Source organism: Bos javanicus, chromosome 18 (genome assembly GCF_032452875.1).
Source record: "Bos javanicus breed banteng chromosome 18, ARS-OSU_banteng_1.0, whole genome shotgun sequence".
Lineage (NCBI taxonomy): Eukaryota > Metazoa > Chordata > Mammalia > Artiodactyla > Bovidae > Bos > Bos javanicus.
This window is the reverse complement of record NC_083885.1, coordinates 49,726,190-49,749,464: the sequence shown is the minus strand read 5'-3', so window position 1 is coordinate 49,749,464 and position 23,275 is coordinate 49,726,190. Positions and strand designations below refer to the sequence as shown.

The 23,275-nt window shown below is 41.9% G+C and overlaps 1 long non-coding RNA gene across 2 annotated transcripts; it reads left to right on the top strand.

The window, feature by feature from the left end:
- The first annotated feature begins 60 nt into the window (after window positions 1-60).
- Window positions 61-21,369, top strand: LOC133230612 (uncharacterized). 2 transcript variants are annotated; one of them, XR_009730899.1, is made up of 5 exons: window positions 61-140; window positions 17,617-17,736; window positions 20,202-20,321; window positions 20,391-20,480; window positions 20,812-21,368. It is a non-coding gene; the product is annotated as an uncharacterized LOC133230612 (long non-coding RNA). The 2 variants fall into 2 exon arrangements; XR_009730898.1 differs by having other exon boundaries at window positions 20,202-20,480; window positions 20,812-21,369.
- The last annotated feature ends 1,906 nt before the right edge of the window (window positions 21,370-23,275 follow it).

The window sequence follows — 23,275 nt, the reverse complement described above, 5'->3', positions numbered from 1 at the left end:
CGCGGGGACGAAGGAATCCTCCCGGGTAGATAAGCCTGGCCTCGGACCCTCCCTGGGACGCGGTGGGCCGGACCCCTGGAGGAGGAGAGGAGGAAAGGGCCGAGCGCTCCTCACAGTCCCTTCGAGGGCCGCGGCCCAAGGTGGGGTTGATGGTGACTGACGCGCTTCGCAAAGGGAAAAGTAGGAGCTGCGTGAATGGTGGTTACTGCCCAGCGCCTCTAACGCGGCCAGGACGAGGTCCCCACGGCTGGACTGCCCCTCGGGGGCCCGACCCGAGGTGCACGCCGGGAAGTGTAGTCCGTTCGGACTACACGCCGGACCGGAGCTGTGGGGAGGCAGCCCCCCAGAGAGCTCCCACAAGCTCGCGGGTCGAGCTGACCGTGAGGCCTCTGCTGGGAAGACGGGGCTGGGAGGATGTGTGGAGTGTCCCTGAGGAAATCACCGCCACATCTGCTTTCGCCACCAGCCCTGGGTTCCTCTGCCTCCACAGTCACAACTCGAGAATCCCCGCCTTTCATAATGGGAACTTCAATTTCCTGAGGCTTAATATGCATCTTACTGCTAAGTGCCTGCCCACACGGCAGTACTAAATGCTCTCAAAGCCCCATTTTACAGATGACGCCTAGGGAAGTAAAGTGTCTTGTCCAAGGTCACAAAGGTAAATGACAAAGCAAAAATCAAAGGCAGATTTTTAAATGAAAACCCACCACGGCCGCAACGACAGTAATGATTAGGGGAAAAAAACATGCCTTCCCATTTGAAGAGTGGGTAAACAGTCCTGCAGAGGTTCTGGGAATTGCTCAAGATCCGAAAGCTTGTAAGCAGCAAAATTCTGGATCTTTTCACTGAGCCTCTCCTGACTGGTGTGGGGGTCTGGCAGGAGGAGAGAAGAGGACAATGACGGGCTCTGGTGCCTGAACCCTAGAGAACTGCCCCACAGTCTCCTGGGAAATTGTTCCCGGCTCAGAGGGAAAAGGGTACCTGCTCTCCTGGCTACATGTGAGGGAAGCTCAGGAATTCTCAAGAATTGCTTGCTTACAAGAGAGGCCCCAGCTTCTTGAGGACAGGTCTTTCTGCTATAACTTGATACATGCTTTCCTGAAAAACCTGTAGTTCTGCAAAACAGTGCATGTTAAAAATAAAAAGGCTTTATGGGGAAAAACAGAATTAGGGACAGCTTGCTGAAAACACATGTAACTGTATAATGAGTTATACAAAACCAGTAACGAATTCCAATAAAAATGTGCTCAGCCGTCCCATTCTTTTTGACCCCCTGGACTGTAGCCCGCCAGACGCCTCTGTTCAGGGGATTCCCAGGCAAGAATATTGGGAGTGGGTTGTCATTTCCTCCTCCAGGGGATCTTCCCAACCCAGGGAGGGTGCCCACGTCTCCTGCCTTGGCAGGCAGATTCTTTTATCACTGAGCCACCTGGGAAACCCTAATAAAAATACAATCACAGTTAAATCTCCGTAGGTCATATGCACTTAGTAATACTTCCTGTGTGTCAGGGAACTAAGATCCCTGTAAGCTGCCCAGGGCTGCCAAAAAAAAGAAAATCTGATCCAAGATGTAGTCTTCATTAATCTGTTATTTTAATGTGGGAAAATGTTGTAGTTTCTTCACCTGCTTTCACAGCTTTGGCACATACTATCTCACTGGAAAAGACCCTGATGCTGGGAAAGATTGAGGGCAAGAGGAGAAGGGGGCAACAGAGGATGAGAGGGTTGAATAGCATCACCAACTCAATGGACATTAGTTTGAGTAACTCTGGGGAATAGCGAAGGACAGAGAAACCTGGTTTGCAGCAATCCATGGGATCGCAAAGAGCCAGACAGGACTTTGTGACTGAACAATATCATTGTAGTAAATGTTATGGTTTTTGAAATCACTAAACCATCCATTGTGGATCTAAAGGAACACATTTTTGTAGAGTTGCAGCTTTTCCCTTTAATATCTTCTTTTATTACTAAGTCTTCCCCTTTAATTATGAGAAAATTTACCTCTGATTGCTTCAAAACATTGGCCTCCTAGAGAAAATTGCCTATTAACCAATATGACGGTGATATGCTACCATCTTATTTTGTTTACCAATTGTTTATGGGGTGATTCAAGTTGAAGAAGGTGAGCAGCAGAACAGGTGGTCTCCAAGCAGATGCCTAGACTTTGGTGAGGAGGACTTGGCTTGGTTCTAAACCTGGGGGACTCTGCGATGGGAATGGGGAGTGGGGTGGCATTTGTGAAATCCATAAAAAAATCCTTCGGATTTTGGTTGGGAATATAATGAATAATTATTAATTTGGGGAGAATCTATTACTTTGTAATACTGAGTCTTCCGTTCTTGGGTGTACATACAATTTTTTCCTGGGATATCTTATACATGGCTTTTTGGTTCACTGGCTGGACTTGACTGTTTTTACTTTTTTACTAATGGCTGAGGTTTTTTTTTTTTTTTTCTCTCCTAATCAGTTACTGCTGTTTTTAATGCTGAGCTTGGATCTGGCTACCTTGTTGAACTCACTCTTATTCATTCTAGAATAGCTTGACAGATAATTCTCCACACTATTCTAGCTAGATGGTTCTGGTGTCCAGGAGAGAAATAAAAACTTAATTTTTCCAATCTTTATAACTCATTTCTCACCCCTCGCTCTTTGGTTCAGAGTTCCAATACAGTGTTGAATGACAGTCATGATAATGGACAATCCTTGTTCTTGTTCTAGACTTTTTAAAAGAATGCCCCTAAGATTTCATCAAGTATGATGTTTTCAGTACATTTAAAAAATTTATTCCTTATTGCTATGAAGGTTTTTTTTAGTAGGTATTGACTCTTATTAAATGCTTTCTATACATTTATTGATATAATCAGATGACTTTTGTGTTGTTAATGTAGTATCATCCTCCTTTCTTTCACTATTGCTGGATTTGATTTAATACCATTTTATTCAGAGTTGCTGTGCATTTGTTTTCATGAGTGGAATTGACTGACTCATGGTTTTCCTTCTTGCGCTGTCCTTGCCCAGTTATGACGTAAGGGAAGCTAGCAGTGCTCTGTGCTTTGCGGGAGGGAGCCACCTACCTTTGCTTACACTCTGGAATGGTTTGTGATACATTAGAGGTATCTGTCCCTTGGACATTTGAGTGTAGAATTTGAGTGTCAGAGCATTCGTATTGGGTGCCTTTTTAGTAGGTCTTTGACTACAATTTCAACCTCTTCTGTGGATATTGGTTTATTCAAATTTATTACTTTCTCCCAGAATACATTTTTGTAATTTATATATGCCTAGAACAGTATTTTAGCTGGGATTTCAGATTCATTGGCATAACTTTATGCTTATTATTTCTGATGAATCATATGGATCCGAAGTTATATTTCTTTTGGCTTTCCTGATGTTTATTTATTCCTTCTCTTATCTTTCTGGATCAGATTTGAAACAAAATTTACAGTTTTATTGGTCTTTAAAAAGCTTTCAGCTTTTTGTTTGCTGAAAATAAGTAGAAGATAATCCCTTTTACTAATTTTTTGGAGGGATATTTTATTTCATTAATTTCTGCCTTGTTGATTCATTTTTTCCACATTAGTATTTATTGTTATTATGTATACCCCAGGTTTTAATATGTAGTGCTTTCACTGTCATTCAGTTCCAAAAAAATGTAATTTCAATTCCTATTAACCCCCAAATTATTTAGAAATGTGGTTTTTAATATCTAGGTAATGGATTTTTCTTTGATTTTCTTTTTGTAGTTGATTTCTAATTTTATTTAATGAATGTATTTTGAATGACATAAATTCTAGGAATTTATTGAGATTTCGTTTTTGACCTAGTATGCAGCATTTTTTGGTTTTGTTTTGGAAGTGTTCTGTTTTTTTTTTTTTTTTTTTTTTTAATTTAAATGGTTTTATTTAAGTCAATTGTAGAGATCCTGGATGTTGCTTTTTGAACACAAACATGAAATTAACAAAACAAGCATTCATATTTCTAGTTTTAAACACTTTAGTTCTACATGTGGAATGCGGATATTTGAAAGAGATTTTCAACAGTCAACACAATGCATGAGATAATACACACTGAATTAGGCTAGTCTTCACCTCCATCTTCATGTTTATGATCCTAAATTGGCTGGAGGTTTGTGTGTGTGGAGGGGGTGTTTTTTTGCTTTTTCATTTCACAAATGGTTGCTCAATACAGAATGAAATACACCAAAAGAAGAAAATAGTCTTTTTATACCTAGGGAAGAAGCTACTCCTCTTAAAATGATCACTTCAAGGTAACAGACATCCAAATTGATGTGGTTTTCTTTGAAACTTCGGTAAATCATTTCTTACACAGTAGGTTTGGCATTAACCCTGAATTTAGGATAGATAGTGTTATGGAGGGCTGGCTGCTATATACCAACATCAGTATCAAGTTCACTGTCAGGAATTAGAGACTGTCCCAGATACCAAGCAGGACAACACTGGCAAAAAAAAACAAAAAGTGAACTGCAGATAGGTCAAAACAAGCTACATTTACTCTTAGAAAAATATCATAAAATGTTATTGGATATGTTGTTTTAAAAGCTAGCTTATTATAAAACACAATGGAATCTTCTATTTTTAACATCTTATGCTCAAATGGTCTTTACATAGGTTGTGTTTTAATAAAACAACATACACACCCGATCAGAGAACAAACATTAGAAACTCGCCATTTGGTGAAGGTTATTCTTCTAGTTCTGCTTTATTGACTATGCCAAAGCCTTTGACTGTGTGGATCACAGTAAACTGTGGAAAATTCTGAAAGAGATGGGAATACCAGACCACCTGATCTGCCTCTTGAGAAATTTGTATGCAGGTCAGGAAGCAACAGTTAGAACTGGACATGGAACAACAGACTGGTTCCAAATAGGCAAAGGAGTTCGTCAAGGCTGTATATTGTTACCCTGTTTATTTAATTTATATGCAGAGTACATCATGAGAAACGCTGGACTGGAAGAAGCACAAGCTGGAATCAAGATTGCCGGGAGAAATATCAATAACCCCAGATATGCAGATGACACCACCCTTATGGCAGAAAGTGAAGAGGAACTCAAAAGTCTCTTGATGAAAGTGAAAGTGGAGAGTGAAAAAGTTGGCTTAAAGCTCAACATTCAGAAAACGAAGATCATGGCATCCGGTCCCACCACTTCATGGGAAATAGATGGGGAAACAGTGGAAACGGTGTCAGACTTTATTTTTCTGGGCTCCAAAATCACTACAGATGGTGACTGCAGCCATGAAATTAAAAGACACTTACTCCTTGGAAGGAAAGTTATGACCCACCTAGATAGCATATTCAAAAGCAGAGACATTACTTTGCCAACAAAGGTTCATCTAGTCAAGGCTATGGTTTTTCCTGTGGTCATGTATGGATGTGAGAGTTGGACTGTGAAGAAGGCTGAGCGCCGAAGAATTGATGCTTTTGAACTGTGGTGTTGGAGAAGACTCTTGAGAGTCCCCTGGACTGCAAGGAGATCCAACCAGTCCATTCTGAAGGAGATCAGCCCTGGGATTTCTTTGGAGGGAATGATGCTAAAGCTGAAACTCCAGTACTTTGGCCACCTCATGCAAAGAGTTGACTCATTGGAAAAGACTCTGATGCTGGGAGGGATTGGGGGCAGGAGGAGAAGGGGACGACAGAGGATGAGATGGCTGGATGGCATCACTGACTCGATGGACGTGAGTCTGAGTGAACTCCGGGAGTTGGTGATGGACAGGGAGGCCTGGCGTGCTGCGATTCATGGGGTCGCAAAGAGTCGGACACGACTGAGCGACTGATCTGATCTGATCTGATCTGATTCTTCTAGTTACTATAGAGCTCACATTTCTCTATTCATTAGATCAGTAGACAGGTTGGACTGTCATCACATTAAAAATATACAAAACTGTTTGCTCTATTAGATGATTTTCAAAGAAATATGTTTTCTTTAGTTTCAACAGGTTTTTGACAACAAGAATCTTATTCAAAGAAGTTTTGCTCCTGTGTTAAGTTATTATTAGTCCAAGTGTTCTGAACACTCCCCCCTTTAAAGGCTTCCACGAACTTAGTGTTTTTCAGGCCGTAAATTTCAAGAGTGATGGTAGAAACCACACCTCAGAGGGAAAGGGAGAGCCCTTTGGAGTTATCATTCAAACAAACAAAAAGATCTCTACCAGTTTGTCACTCGTCCAGTTTTATAGAAATTCCATTCACGTAACTCTTGTGAAAATCAACCACAGTTTTACCATATCAAATGACCCAAAGAACACCGCAGGTATCCAGGGGAGATAGTTCACCAGTGCATCTTTAGCTTGATTTTAAAGTCAATGTTAGAGACTGGGTACTGCAGTTCTCAAAGAGACAAACTGCCTATCCATTGGCTAAAGATTTTTCAAGTTAATGAACATTTCATTTTCCACACTTTTGGTACCAAGAGATTTAACCAGGAAAAAGCTCAAACCTCAGGGTTCAAACTATAGCATGGAAAAATAAAGCATACAGCAAGCATCATCAAAAATAAAGTATACAGCAAGCACCATCTACCTCCTTTGCGCTCTCAAAGATGTCAATACTCTATTCCAGTCAGAGGGTGGGGTGAAGAGGCTGAAGCCTGGAAGGAAACTTCACCCAAAAGGGGAAAAAATCTGTTTGGTGGCTATTTCAAAACAAGTTCCCAAACTGCAGAAGGGACTCCGGCCTCTTTGACTTGCAGGAACTACACATAAGAAAAAGAAAATACGACGAGGCAGGCTTATTTTAATCGCCCAGGGGTTTCCAGTGCAAAGCAGGACAACTTAAATGCATATTCCAAATTCTTGCTCCAAAGCCGTCTTTGTGCACATTGTTTGGGCTCGCATTGACCCCAGGTCCGGATTAGGCAGCGGCTGATTCCTCCTTTACAGCCCGGCCGGCCTAATGAGGCCGGGAGGCGACGGGGCGCAAAGCGTCCTCGGAGCTCGGGCGACCGGCTGGTTTACGGCCGCCAAGGGCCCTGTAGGTGAGAGGTCAAAGGGTCAGCAGGCCGAGACCGCAAGAGAATTGACCCTAGGAAATAAGGTCCCCTCCCTCCGGCCCCAGCTTCGACCGGTCCTTGCAAGAACTTGGTGTGTACATAGGGACCCCGGGCGCCCCGACGAGGGGCCCAAGGACCCCGAGCAGGAGCCCTGACCTGGCCTCGGCCTGGGGCTGAGCCCGACTGTGTTCCGTCTTTAAATGATGTGCATTCCAGTTGTTGGGATAAGAGGTCTGACCATACAAGTTTATTAATGATCTAATTCTTAACTATTACGTCCGTCCTTTTTTCCCCCTCTGATCTGTTGGCTTCTGGAAGGTGCAAATAAGTCTCCTATTATGAGTGAGGCTATGTTCATTTCTCCTTTTAACTGTTTGCTTCATATATTTGGAAGTTACGTTGTTAGGAGCATAAGGGTTTATGATATTAATATGACATAAGTGAATTATTTCTTTTATCAATATGAAAAAGCCTTTGTTGTCTTTCCTAATGAGTTTTGCTTTTAATGCAACTTTTTTCTTAACATTTCCTTGGTACTTCTTTTTTCATTCTTTCATTATTCTTTTTTTTTTCTTTTCTTTTTCTGAGAGTTGATTTTACCATGCTGTTTCATTTCTGATACACTGTAACAGTAGTTTGTATGAAGTTATTCTCTTACATTATTTTTTTCCCCATATTCCCATTCCAACTTTCATTTCTTCCTCCTCCTCAAAGGCACACTTTCTGATGTGTTTGTGGTTCTTGGATATGTCTTTATTTCTTTTTTTTAAAATATAGTAGTACTTTTATGTCTATATTTCTAAAAGATGTATAGTGCTTTGTATATGTATATGGTTTTAATTTATAAAAATTAACCAACTATGTTTCTGTTTTTACATTTTTTGCTCAATATTGTTTTAAGAGCATTCCATATTGTTTGTGTATCTAGGTAATTGCTTCTGTTTGCTGCATAGCCCTCTAATTTATTAGTTCGCCATCCTTAATTATTCACCTACCAATGAAGAAGACCTACATTGCCTCGAATTCTTAGCTACTACAAACAGCACTTCAATTAAGAGTCTTGTACTTATATCCTTTGGGATTTGAGTGACAGTTTCTCTGGATTATACACCAAGATTGGGGTTGCTGGATCATACGATATACATACTGAATTATGCTTACCAAAGTGCATGATAGTTCCAAATTCTACATGACTTTACTAATACTAGTCCCTCACTGACCTTTTAATTTTGACCAGTCTGATAGAGTTAAAATGTCATGTTGTAACTGGCCATACCGCAATACAAAATAAAAAGTTTAAAAAAGTTATAATTTTCTGATTATGAAGGAAGTTGAGCATCTCTTCAGACTTGTTAACCAGTTAGATTTCCTTTTATGTTAATTGCCTATTCATATCTTTAAAATTTTATTTATTTGGCTACACTGGGTATTCATTTCTGCGTGTGGGCTTTCTCTAGTTGTGGTGAGCAGGGGCTACCCTCTAGTTACGCTGCATGGGCGTCTCACTGCAGTGACTTCTCTTGTTGCAGAGCACGGGCTGTAGGGCACTCGGGCTTCCGTAGTTGCATCTCCCCGCTCTAGTGCGCAGGCTCAGTAGTTGGGGCATGGGCTTAGATATCCTGGGGCATGTGGGATCTTCCTGGACCAGGGACATGCATTATCACACAGATTCTCCTTTTTTTTTTTTTTAAATGGCATAGTTTTCATTCATTCAAAAAGAAAAAGTAGAAAGAAGGTATACCAACAACTTTACCCTTGATTCCAGGTATACCTTGGGCAAGCAAGTTGACAACTCTGAGCCTCAGTTTTCTGGGCTGTAAAACGGGGAGTTATGATAGCTTAAAACCTCTCGGGGTTCTGATGTTGTGTAATTCTGATTCCATTATTCAAGGCATGAACTGTTCTATTGGCATCATGCCATCTCTGTTTTTGATTACAATTTAATTCCTCACTCAAACTCTTAATAAAAATGTCAAAACAAATATTGAAAGAAGTTCTAATATGTACTTTCAGCAGTTTTCCGCATTGCAAACCTGCAGGTTAATTGTGGATTAAGCTACTCTGACAGGTGCTTTTTTTCCTGGGTGGAGAAAACCATGACTATAGCCATTTCTGATAATTTTGTGCTTGACTCAACTTTCAGGTTAGTTTTGTCTTGAAATTAATAAACTCTGAAATTTCTGGATTATTCAGATCGATCAGAGACAGACAGATTTCCCTCTTCAGATTTCCAACTGGAGTAATGACCATGACTGAGACAAAATTTTTCAGGGAGTGAGATAGTGAACATGCCTGTGCTTAATCCCTGCCTCTATCTTTTTCCAGATGTGCCAAGATTTTCCTTTGGGGAGTTCTGGTAGGATTATGTTGGGTTGTGTGGTTTGTCAAATAACACTCAGTTAAACAAGATATACATTTACTTTTGTATCCCAGAAAGAAGATGATTCATGGTTGACTTGTCTCCATAGTGTTAGGGACTCAGGCTCCACCATGAGTTTCCTCCATCCCCAAATCACTATGTAGTCAAAGATGACTTATTTGTCTCCAGTCATCCTGTCCACATTCTGAACATAGGAAAGGAAGAAAGGACAGATAATCATGACATATCCGTTTGAGGACATTTCCTGGAAGTGATCTAATCACTTCCACTTGTATTCAATGGATCTGAACATTGTTGCCCGGCTTTTTAGCTTCAAGAGATTCTTTGAAATGTACTCTTGATTCCGGATGGCTATATTCCTGGCTAATACATGAGTGTTTTGTTACCCAGAAAGAACTTTTGTCAGGCAGATTCTTAACCACTGGAGTACCAGGGAAATACGCCTATTCATATCTTTTGCCCATTTTTATATTGGGGTTCCTGACTGAGTGATTGAGTATGCATGCATGCATTCTTAAATATTTGCAGGATTTTGTTGTATATTCTGGATTTTAATCACATTTTTTTTTTGAAGCTAGAAATATGTTCTCCTGGTTTGTCACTTATTAAACTTTTTCAATCATGTCTTTGTTTGCAGGAAAACTTTAATCTTAACACAGTCAAATCCATCTCATTATATGGTTTCTGTTTTCTTGGTTTAAACATCTGTATTCACTCCAAAGTCATAAAAATATTCTGCATTTTTCTACTAGCTGTTCTGGGTTGAATTACATCTCTTAAAAACAGATATGCTGAAATCCTTACCCCGAGTAGTCCAGAATGTGCTTTTATTTGGAAACAGAGTGGATGCAGATGTAATTAATTAAATGAAGATGAGGTCATACTGGAGTAGGGCGGGGCCCTAGCCCAATAGGACTGATGTCCTTATAAGAAGACAGCCACTTGGAGACAGACACCCAGAGGGAAAAGTGCCATGTGATGAGAAAGGCTGAGACTGGAGTTCCGCAGTGCAGCTGCAAGCCGAGGAACTGCAAGGATTGCCAGCAAATCACCCAAAGCTAAGACAAAGCAAGGAAGGATTCCCCTACAGATTCCAGAGGGAGCTTGGCCCCTTCACACCTCGGTTTTCGACTTCTAGCCTGGAGAACTGGGAGACAGTACATTTCTGTTGTGTTAAGCCACCCAGTCTGTGGTCCCTTGTTCCTGCAGCCTTGTGAAAGGCATATGCTAGCCTTATAGACTTATTATCTTTCATGTTTAGGTCTCTAATCCATTTGTTGGACCTTTGTATTGTGGTGAAAAGTAGGGAACCAACTTTTCTTTTCTCCTTATAAAGAATCAGTTTTCACGATGTTATCCTTTAACGGCCCATCTCTTCCCTTCTGATTAGGATGCTTATTCTGAAATATCTCAAGGTCTTTCATATACACATGTCTGTTTCCTGTTCCTTTGATCAGTTTGTCTGACCATGTGCCATTCCACCTTTGTTTTCTTTCTTTACTCTGGCTTTTTGGTATCTTTTCGATAAACTATTTTTATTTATTTATTTGTTTGGCTGTGGCAGGTCTTTGTTGCAGCATGTGATTGGGGACATGAAGTCTTAGCTACTGGATCACCTGGATCACCAGGAAGTCCGTTTGACATATCTTACTTGATACAGATCCTCTTATCTGTTTGTGAGTCTTGATTCTTCCACATACATTTTTTAATCCATTTATTTTGTTTCTTAAAAAAATCTTTTTGGAATTTGGACTTGTGTTGAATTTATAGCTCGATTTAGATAGAAGAAACATCTTAATAATATTAAATTGTTGCATTCACGAACATGGTACATCTCCCCTTGTTAGATTTCTTCTGTTTCCTTTAATAACATTATTATTATTTTCTTTTTTGGCCATGCCACGTGACTTCTGGGATCTTAATTCCCAGACCAGGGATTGAATCCAAGTACTTCAGTGAAAGCTCGGAGTTCTAACCATTAGACTGCCAGGGAATTCCCTAAATTTTTTTTCTTCATAAACATCTTGTGGATTGACAGATGAATTCCTAGATTACCTTTAAATTTTGTTACTGTTCTGAATGGGATCTTATTTTTGTTAGAGTTTCTAGTTGTTTACTATCATATCAGTTCAGTTTAGTTCAGTCGCTCAGTTGTGTCCGACTCTTTGAGACCAGGCCTCCCTGTCCATCACCAACTCCCAGAGTTTACCCAAACTCATGTCCATTGAGTCGGTGATGTCATCCAACCATCTTATCCTCTGTTGTCCCCTTCTCCGCCTGCCCGTAATCTTTCCCAGCATCAGGGTCTTTTCAAATGAGTCAGCTCTTCACATGAGGTGGCCAAAGTACTGGAGTTTCAGCTTCAGCATCAGTTCTTTTAACTAAAGTTTCTTTAATGGCTGTTGGTCTCTTCAGAGTTTCCTGTTTCCTGTTTCAGTATTGGCGTTTTCTATTCTTGTGGAAATTTGTCTGTTTTGTCAAGATTTTCAAGTGCACTGGTCTATGTAGTTCAAAAATTTATTATATCATTTGAAAATATCTCTATAGTTCCCCCTTTTAAGTTATGCATTTTGTTTTTATTTGCATCTTTCTCTTTTCTATCAGTCTTGCCTGAAGCATTTCTATCTTATTAGAATTTCAAATTGCCAAGTTTTGAGCTTTTTTTTATTCTTGGTCTTCTCTGTGTTTTCACTCTATCAATTTCAGCCTTTAAATTATTTTCTTTTTCCTTTTTGGATTTTCCTCTGTTGTTTCATATTTCAGTTCTAAGCTGAGGCTTCCTCCATTTGTTTTCAGTCTTTTGATAAAAATGTTCAAAGCAACGAATTACCCTTGAAACTTTGCTTTCATAGCGCTTTTATTGCCATTCAGTTATAGGATTTATTTCATTTATTTTTGGCCGCACTGAGTCTTTGTTGCTGTGTATGGGCTTTCTCTAGTTGCACAGAACAGAGGCTACTCTCTAGTTGCGGTGCACGGGCTTCTGACTGCAGCAGCTTGTCCTGTTGCAGAGCGCTAGCTCTGAGACATGCTGGCTTCAGCAGCTGCGGTGCTCGTGTGCTGGAGCTCAGGCTCAGTAGTTGTGGTGCATAGGCTTAATTGCGTCATGCCATGTGAAATCTTCCTGGCCCAGGGATCAAGCCCATGTTCCCTGCATTGACAGGCAGATTCTTAACTACTGGACCACTAGGAAATTCCTGTGTTTTATTTTCTAAGCCGAGAGTTATTTGTATTATATTATTTAAGTTTTGGGGATCCTGTGTTTTTGGTGTTTAGAGCCATTTACACTAGGATGAATGACTATGGTATAATAAAGAGAGTCTAGAACACGCTGCCTCAGAAGACATTTATTTCACAAAATGTCCCAGAGTAGGTGGGTGGCCCCACCCCAAGAGGTCATCAGGTCCCAGCTATCTTACTGCTTCGCTCGAGGCATCATCCTGGCTCATATGGGTAAAGCCATCTTAGGGTCACTAAATCTGTTCCCCTGTATCAGAAGACAGAAGGCAGAAGTATGGAATAATTAGCTTCATTTTAAAGACAAGACCCAGAAGTTACCTACCTTACATCTGCTCTTATTCCACTGGCCAAAATTTGGTCATATAGCTACAGGAGACAATACTAACTAGGGTTTAGTCAGAAAAACAGAAACTGTACCAGTTATTTTAACAGAGAGAATTTAATATAAGGAATTGGCTGAGTTGGTGAAATAGATGTTGAGATGACAAAATGGGGACGTTGTATTAATCAGAGATAACAGATGCAGGCATTCAGCCCCTGGGACTGAGGCAACAAAGGGAATAGGTTTCTAGTTGTGACTGTTGTTGTTGCTTAGTCCCTAAGTTGCATCCAGCTCTTTTTCAACCCCGTGGACTAGAGCCAGCCAGACTCCTCTGTCCATAGGATTCTCCAAGCAAGAATACTGGAGTGGGTTGCCATTCCCTTCTCCAGGGGATTTTCCCAACCCAAGGATCAAACCCGAATCTCCTACTTTGGCAGGCAGATTCTTTACCACTGAGCCACCAGGAAAGCCCTGTTTACTATGATGTGAACATCATAGAGTTATTATAATAAGGTTATTAGAATCTAGAAGGTTGAAGGAATACTCCTGTAGAGCCAGAACCCAGTCCTCTGATGAGGGGACAGCTGGTTTCGGTGTTTCAGAGACAGAAATGAGACTGAGAATGTGGAAAAGACAGGAGTCAGCTGCTGCCATCAGGGAGAACTACTGCTGGAGTAATGCTGACAGGAACAGCAAGCGAAACAGGAAGAAACATGTACTTTCTCCTTCCAGCCTTTTGTCTTTCTTGTGCTCCCTCTCAGCAGAATCAAAGAGGGAGCTGGCAGCCTCAGAGCCAGAAAGTGGAGTGTGAAAGGGTGGGTTTGGGCTAAGAAACAATTAGTCACGAAGGCAGTTCACCCACCCTTTTGACTACTCAGCATCCATACATATGTTTTTTTTTTTGGCCATGCCATGCAGCAAATGGATCTTAGTTCCCTGACCAGGGATCAACCCATGCCCCCCACTATGGAAGCATGGAGTCTTGGCCACTGGACCACCAGGGAAGTCCCATATGTATCTTTCTACGCATATTCAGACTTCCATTGAACAACTATAAACATCATGTTTCAACTGATTTGCACAAAGATTCTCTCATCTATTCTCCAAAAAGGGGAGATACAGAATTCCTCCTGTCATATCATCCATTTCTGTTTTGCCTTTCCCATTATTCTCCCTCCGGCATTCATTTGGATTGAGTCTGCTCCCACCATTTCCGTTTTCCTCTCTATGCTATACTGAAAGTTTTACACTTACTTTCTGTTCTTTTCGTGCTTACTCTAAAAATATCATCATGTGCATTCCACAAAATCTTCTCCATTTATAAGTTGTTCAAGATTTTAGTTCTTTTTTAAACATTAAAATTTGACATTGTTACTGTACTTTTGGTAGAGTTTTGATATTTTTGGTATGTTTCCCTCATGCCTTTGTTTACTTTTTCTTTTCTTATTCTTTCTTGTGTTTCAGAACTTCACTCTAGGATTAGTTTTCTTCCTCCCAAAGTATATCTCTTAGAAATTCTTTTGAAAAGGGTATCTTGGGAATTAATTCCTACTTTTTAGTTTGTCTAAACAATCATTTTCTTTTTGTTCTTGAAAGGTATTTTGCTGGGCATACAGTGCTAGTGTGACAGTTATTTTATTTTAGCCCTTTGAGGATCTCATTCCACTATCTTCTGGATTATTGCTATTGAAAAATAAAAAGTAATGCTTGGGCTATTCTAATGATATTCTCTCTAGTGGGCTAAGGTTTACTAATTACCTAGTGTGGATATTTAAAAAAAATATTCTGCTTGGGATTCATTGGGTTTCCTGAATTTGAGGAAGAATCTTTCTTATCAATTCTGAAAATTTTCCAGACATTATCAAATGTGCTTCTCTCCCTTCTATTATCTTTTTATTTATTCTGGCTCTGCTGGGTCTCCATTGCTGCCCGGGCTTTTCTCTAGTTGCAGCAGGCAGGGGTTACTCTCTTGTAATGCACGGGATTCTCACTGCAGTGGCTTCTCTTGTTGAAAGGCACAGGCTCTAGGGTGTACGGTCTTCAGTGGCTGTGGCTCCCAGGTTCTAGAGCACAGGCTCAATGGTTGTGGCACAGCATGTGGGATCTTCTCCTACCAGGGATTGAACTCATGTCTCCCTCATTGGCAGGCAGACTCTTTACTACCAGGAAACCACCAGAGAAGCCCCTATCTTTTTTTAAAAAAACCCACAAATTAGATGTATGTCGGACCTTCCTACTCTGTTCCATATTTCTTAACCCATTGTTCCTAATATCCATCATTTTTTCTCCCTATGCTGCACCCTGTGTACTTTCTTAAAATATATATGTGTTATAGTTTCTTCTTTCAATGGTGATATAATCTATTTCATTTTTCCACTGGGTTTTTAAATGTTCACATATGTAATTTATAGTTTCCCTTGTTCAAATCTTCCTTGCCAGTCTTGAGAGTCTGTTTTTCCCTTCAGTATTTTCAAAATGCCATCTTTGATTTCTTAAAACATTTATTTATCTTGTATTCAATACCTTATAATTTAATATTCATACCAGCTCTGAGTCTGACTCTTGAGGTTTGTCACTTCTGCTTGTTAGGTTTGTGGAACTCATGTTCCTTGGGATTTTATCTGTGGAAATTCCTTAAAGCCTGGGTTTAAAATGCATTTCCCTGGGTAGAGTTAGTGTTTACTTCTGCCATGTACCTGTGGGAATAGCTAGCTTGGGTTGTTATTCAACCCCTCAGTCATGTCGACTCTTTGAGACCGCATGGACTACAGCATGCCAGGCTTCCCTGTCCTTCACCATCTCTTGGAGTTTGCTCAAACCCATGTCCATTGAGTCGGTGATGCCACCCAACCATCTCATCCTCTATCATCCCCTTCTCCTCCCACCTTCAATCTCTCCCAGCATCAGGGCCTTTTCCAGGGATCTGGCTCTTCCCATCACGTGGCTAAAGTATTGGAGCTTCAGCTTCAGCATCAGTTCTTCCAATTAATGTTCAGGGTTGATATAGCCAACTTGGGACCACTCTAAAATTTTGTCTGGACATCTTTCAGGCTACATAGATAGTACAAATTTAGACTTTAAACACACAGGAATATGGATTTACTGTTACAAATTCTCAGGGGAAATTTTTCTCTTGCTTTACTCATCATGAAGGCAGAGACAAACATATATTCCCATCGTGTTTTTTAGAGGGAGGGCTTTTAAAAAAGTACCAACCAAGGGTTTGCTCTCAGGTTCTAGAATTTTATATCTAGAACTGTGATCTTTCCTTTCACTCTGATTAAGTCCCAGGATTTTTCTTCTCTGAAAATGGCCCTTTGTCATCCTGGCTTTATGCTGATAACCCCAGAAAAAGCATCGAGTCTAGAGCTATCTTTACTTTTCTAGATTCATGCTTTCTTGTTTCTGGAGCTCTAAGGATGTACTTAACGCACACTCTCTCTCCTTCAAGACTGGCCCATCCAAGAGGAAATGTCTGGGGCCCCAGGCCTCCCCCACTGGCATTGAATTAGAGTGCTAGTTTACATACAATTAATTGTACCTATTCATTTTTAAATTAATTATACCCTGTCCCTAGCATTCACAGACAGCAAATTCAATTACTCATTAATCTAATCATTACTGCTTTTATTCAGAGAACACTGAAGTTCTGTTTTTTAAAATTAGTTTATTTTTGGTTGCCCTAGGTCTTCATTGCTGCGCATGGGCTTTCTCTAATTGTGGCAAGAGGGGGTTACTCTTCGTTGTGGTGAGGGGGCTCCTCATGCTTGGGGTTCAGCAGTTGCAGCATGTGGGCTCAGTAGCTGTGGCTCTCAGGCTCTAGAGCTCGAATTCAGTCGTTATGGTGCACGGGCTCCACAGTTGCCTTGTGGGATGTGGAATCTTCCTGGACCAGGGATTGAACCCATATTCCCTGCATAGGCAAGTGATTCTTAACCACTGGGCCAACTGGGAAGTCCCTGAAGGACTGTTAATATCCTAAAACCAAGGAATGTCTCTTATGGGCTGAACTGTCTCCCTTCCATCCCTACCCCCAAATTCATGTGTTGAAGCCCTAATCCTCAATACCTTGAAATGACTTTGGAGATAGGACCTTTAAAGAGGTGATTAGGTGAAAATGAGGCCATTAGATGGGTCCTAATTCAATCATGATTGGAGTCCTTACATGAAGAGGAAATTTGGACACACAAAGAAACATCAGGGGTGTGTGTCCACAGGGGAAAGAAGGCAGTCATCTACAAGGCAAGGAGAGAGGCTCAGAAGAAGCCACACCTGCCCTCACCCTACTCTTGGGTATTTGCCTCTGGAACCATGAGAAATGAATTTCTATTGTTTAAGCCACCCAGCCTGTGGTACGTTGTTATGACTGTCCCAGAAGGCTAGTCCTAGCGTCTCTGATGCTATGATTTCAGGCACCATCTTGGCCTCGAGGGAAGAAACTATGATTTGACACAGGGGCCTTGTCAAGGCTATTCCAAAAAACAAACAACAACAACAACAAACAAAAAAAAAAAAAGGAAAGAAAAAGCAAAAGCTAACCAAATAAATAAACAAAACCCCAAAACACCAAGCTGTTCCCATCACGCCCATTACGCGGCCGGTTTGGCAGAGAGACTTCTGCCCAGGCCTGGGATGTGTCTCACTCATGCATCATGTTTCTTTTTCCAGGGCCCTTCTGCTCAGGAATGAAGCTGAGGACGGGCAGCATCTCGGGGATGCTTCAGACTCTGCAGATGCCTTGGCTTAGAGGACCTGTGGGATGTGCGGAGAAGGAGAACTGGGGGAGAGGTGAGAACAGCAGGAGCTAGGGAGGGGGACGAGGGATGGGAACACTCTCTCAGGCTTGAAACCAGATTCTCTGAATAAGTGTGGGTGAGGAAAGCATTTTCTGAGGTCTAGAAACACAGAGGGAAATGCAGGAAGGGAGTGATGTCCGATGAGTTCAGGACTAAGTGAATCAGAAGTGGCGCAAGCATCCCAGCCCTCCTCTGCCTCTCTTGATTATCTTGGGAAGCTGATTCACTCATATATAATTGCATCTAGTCACCTTTACTATTTCCCTTCCCCTGACTTCATGTATGACAAACTCATTCTCTCATTGGAAAAATATTTCCTGAGCATGGTCAATGTGTTGGGCACGTGGCAGTCTCTGCCTTCATCCAGTTCCAGATCTGGGAGAGCAAGCGCTCACAGAGTGAGTGTTTCACCAAATGGCTTAAAAACTTAAACCTAAGATGTGACACCATAGAACTCCTAGAAGAAAGTATATGCAAAACATTCTCTGACATATTGTTATTGCTGTTCAGTTGCTCGGTCGTGTCTGACTCTGCAACCCCATGGACTGCAGCACGCCAGGCTTCCCTGTCCTTCACCATCTTCCAGAGCTTGCTCAAGCTCATGTCCATTGAGTCGGTGATGCCATCCAATCATCTCATTCTCTGTCATCCCCTTCTCATTTTGCCTTCAATCTGTATCAGCATCAAGGTCTTTTCCAGTGAGTTGGCTCTTCGCATCAGGTGGCCAAAATATTTGCCTTCCAATGAATATTCAGGATCAGTTTCCTCTAGGGTTGACTGGTTTGATCTTGCAGTCCAAGGGACTCTCTAGAGTCTGCTCTAACATCACAGTTCAAAAGCATCAATTCTTCATCACTTAGCCTTCTTTATGGTCCAAATAAAAACAAACAAATGAGACCTAATCAAACTTACAAACTTTTGCACAGCAAAGGTAATTGTAAATAAACAAGCAAGCAAAACCGGAAAAGACAATCTATGGAATGGGAAAATAGGGCTTGCAGTAATATGTGGTTTACATGGAATTGCAAAGAGTCAGACATGACTTAGTGACTGAACAAAATGAACAGCAAGGATTTTAGACTCTCCCTGAAGGACATGGGAATCTACAGAAGGATTAGGCTGGGGAGCAACAACTAGGTCATGAATGAACTGTGGAGTAAGATTTGAAAGGTTGCTGTTGTATTCAGCAACAGCTTATGGAAAAACTTGAATGAACTTTTAGGGCAACTCAGTAGTACAGGTGAGAGATGATGGTGATTTGGAAGAGGGTAGATTCAGTGGGGAATGAGAGAAGTGACAGATTTTGAACCTCTGGAACATTCTAAAGGGTCTGATATGGAATGAGGGAGTGGGAGGAGCTAAGTGTGACTCTCAGATTTCTAGGGAGACTAAGGAGTCAGAAGAGAAGAGAGAAGAGGATCTAGCTGTTACTCTAGGAGGTCTGTCAAGGGGAAGAAGGAACTTTTTTTAAGAGCATGGAGAAGGAGGGGCTTCCCTGATATCCAGTGGTTAAGAATCCATCTGGCAATGCAGGGCACATGGGCCTGATCCCTGGTCTGGGAAGCTCCCACGTGCCACAGGGCGACTAACCTGTGCTCCATGACTACTGAGCCTGCACTCTGTAGAGCACATGTACTACAGCAAGAGAAGCCACTGCAGTGAGAAGCCTGCCCACCTCAACTAAAGAGTAGCCCCCGTTCACCACAACTAGAGAAAGCTCGAGGAGCAACACACACCCAGCATAGCCAAAAACAAACAAATAAATGAAATTATTAAAAAAGAGTAGCCCCTGCTTGCCACAACCAGAGAAAACCCATGCACAATGACGAAGACCCAGCACAGCCAAAAATAAAATAAATAGATTAAAAAAAACTTGGATGAACCTAGACAGCATATTAAAAAGCAGAGACATTACTTTGCCAATAAAGGTCCATATAGTCAAAGCTATGGTTTTTCCAGTAGTCATGTATGGATGTGAGAGTTGGAAAGACTGATGCTGAAGCTTCAATACTTTGGGTACCTGATGTGAAGAGCTGACTCATTGAAAAAGACCCTGATGCTGGGAAAGATTGAAGACAGGAGGAAAAGGGGATGACAGAGGACAAGATGGTTGGATGGCATCACTGACTCAGTGGACATGAATTTGAGCAAGCTCTGGGACATGATGAAGGACAGGGAAGCCTGGCGAGCTGCAGTCCATGGGGTCACAAACAGTCGGACATGACTTAGCTAATGAAGAACAACAACAAGATTTAAAAAAAGAGTGTGGGGAAAGATTAATAATATCTGGAAACAGCATTAAGTTGCTAAGGGATAGCAGAGTCTAAAGATACTTGATATCAAGCTTGGCCACATGACCTGCTTTAGCCAATGAAATGTGAACACATCAATGTATATCTCTTTTGAGCTGAAACTCCAAGAGCCAGCTCACAGCTGTTCACATCTCTTTTCACTCAGCTAGGAGATCGGTGGTGTTTTAGACACTGCTCCATCAGTCTGGGTGAAGGAAGGAGCATGTGGAGAAGAACTTGGGCCACCCAGGTTGGACATGGCACATGAAGGAGTCTCTACCTTTATGTGAGTCACTGGGATTTGGGTTCATTTGTTTCCATAGCATATCCTGATTACTCCCCTCTCCTCCTCCAGACCTTGAGGTGTTTGGCGAGCGGGTGGATGAAGCGCCTTCAGTAAAGATTGTGGGGAGTATCTCTGGAGAAGGATCTGGTGTTAGTTAAGGTAGAGTCCGAGGGAACATGGAGTGAAAGGCTAACAGGGGTTGCAGTGGCAGAATTTGGGAAGGATGGAGGGAGGCAGGAGTGGGTAGAGCAGAGGACAGCACAGAGAATGATGGAGATGAGAGAACCTGAGAGAACAAGAGGAGCTTGTGTTGGGGGAATTACCAAGGGAAACAAAAGATAGGGAACATGATGAATTTGGTTATGACACTCTTTGGAGGGCAGTGGGCTTTCAAGTTCAGAACCACATATTGCTTCAAAAAGTCTCCTCCCCATCCCGTCCACTCCCTCTCACCTCTCTCTCTTAATGTTCATCATCCCTTTCATCATAGTGGGCTGACTTCTCAGTTGCTGCTGTCCTTCTGATAGAATGTGACTCCCGTGCTGCAAGAGCCTGGCCTGAGTTGTTCATCACTCTACCCTGAATGCTGAACACAGGGACCCAGCTACCTGTGAGATGAATGAAGGAAACTTACAGATCCATCCTGTTCGTCATAGTCTCTCACATCAGTAAAGGGTGGTTCTCAGCAATATGTAAGCCTAAGTTTAGCTCTTGGCTTATGTTTTTCTGTCTTAGTCATTGTGGGCAAATTACCCAACCTCTCAGACTTTGTTTTCTTAGGTTTAAAATGAGATGCTAGGGACTTTCTTGGTGGTCCAGTGGCCACCATCCCAGTGCAGGGGTTCCGGATTAGATCCCACGTGCTGCAACTAAAAAGGATCCCACATATTGCAACGAAAACTGGAGATCCCAAATGCCACAACTAAGACCTGGCACAGCAAAATAAATAAATATCAATATTTTGTAAAAATGTTTTATTTAAAAATGAGATACTGATAGTTATCTGAGTCATAGTGTTGTTTTCAGAATTAAATGAGATGATTTATCTCATTTAAAGGACTCAGCATGTTGAACAACTATCCAATTTTTGGGTACTTGTCCTAATTATAGAAAGACATCTATGCTGATGGCCACTGCAGACAAATATGCCAGTTCTTGGGCTTCCCAGGTGGCTCAGCAGTAAAGAATCCTCCTGCAATGTAGGAAATGCAGGACACTTAGGTTTGATTCCTGGGTTGAGAAGATCCCCTGGAGAGGGAAATGGCAACCCACTCCAGTATTCCTGCCTGGAAAATTCCAGGGACAGAGGAGCCTGGTGGGCTACAGTCCATGGAAACACACACACACACACACATAGCCACACCAGTCCTCTTTACCAGAACTCCACACAGTTTCCCCAATCTCCTTGCTTATCAACTTTAGTACAGAGGAAAAGGGGCCTGTTTGAATAGACCCTCTGGGGCTATTGAAGACCCAGCCAGAACTTGCCCTACTACACTGTAGAAGGAAGTGGCTCTCTCAGCTAGTGAGGAATGTGACTCAAAGAAATACCCAGAAAAAAAGAAAGGAAAGAAGGAAGAAGGAAAGAAATATCCAGCAGGCATGGGAGTTTCCTACAGCTCCTGTAACAAATTAGCACTGTCTCACTTCTCACAGGGTTTGCTGAACCCAGGGTAGACCAGGCATGAGAGAGGAAGCTGGAAGAAAACTCGAGGAGCCGTAGAAACTGCAGACATGTTTTTCTTTCCGGGCAACAGCCATAACATAACCTTCTCTCCTAGCTGATGCAGCAGCCGTAACAGCAGCCATAACTTAAAGGCACATACCTGCAAGGGCGTTCCAGGTGGGGCTTATATAGCCCCACAGACCGAAAGTAGCCCTTGGTCAAGTGAGTGCCTCGTGATACACATGCGCAGTGCTTTAAATAATCTCATCTGTGACATGATCATTATTTACAAAATGTGGGGCAAGAGCAAGAGGCCGAGGGGCAAGAGCCTTTCTACGCCATCTTGGCTAATTTGCTCTTTCCCTGCAATCGCAAACTTAGTGGCCTCTAACAACACAAATTTACTGTTTTACAGTTCTGGAGGTTGGAAGCCTAAAATCACTCTCACTGGGATAATATCAAAGTGTCACACAAAGTGTCACACATGCATCCCTTTTGTGTGTGTATGTGTGTGTGTGTGTGATTCTTTTTTTAATTTTTGGAGTATAGTTTCTTTATAATGTTGTGGTAGTTTCTACTCTACAGCAAACCCATGTCTTTTGCATCTCCCGCATTGACAGGTGGATTCTTTAGCTCTGAGCCCCCTGGAAAGCCCCACTTTATACTTCAGCGTGTCTCAATTCAGACTAGCCATGTTTTAAGTGCTTCATACTGAGAATATTTTATTGGACAGTGCAGGTCTAGATCCTAAGCTCTGCAACAGCCCCAGGGCCTAGAACAATCCCTGGTCAATGGGCATTCAGATTTGGTGGACATAGGAATTTATGGACTGCTCTGTTCAGGTTTAGACTCTTTTTCAAAAGCCTTGGACCACTGACCCAAAGAAGAAAGCCTAACTGGGGTATGTGTGTGTGCTGTCATTTGCATCTAATTTGCATACTCCCTCCCAGGTGCGCTTGCTCTCCAGTCAGCTTCTCTTTAGTGATTCCCACTGGGTCTGCTCTTACCCGGGCAACTTTTTTTCTTTTGGCCAGCTGTGCTACGCAACTTTCCGGATCTCTGTTTCCCCAACCAGGGAGATTGAACCTGGGCCATGGCAGTGAAAGCCTGGGATCCTAACCACTATGCTACCAAGGAATTAGGATTCCAGACAACCTTGAAAAATGCACCGTTGAGCTGTGCTTAGTCCTTCCTGAAAGGTAAAGGACAGAAAGGGGATTCTGCATGGAGCCACTTCCCCGGGGACCTTCATAGGTGGGTGGGTCAAGAAGAAACTCCCAAACAGGCC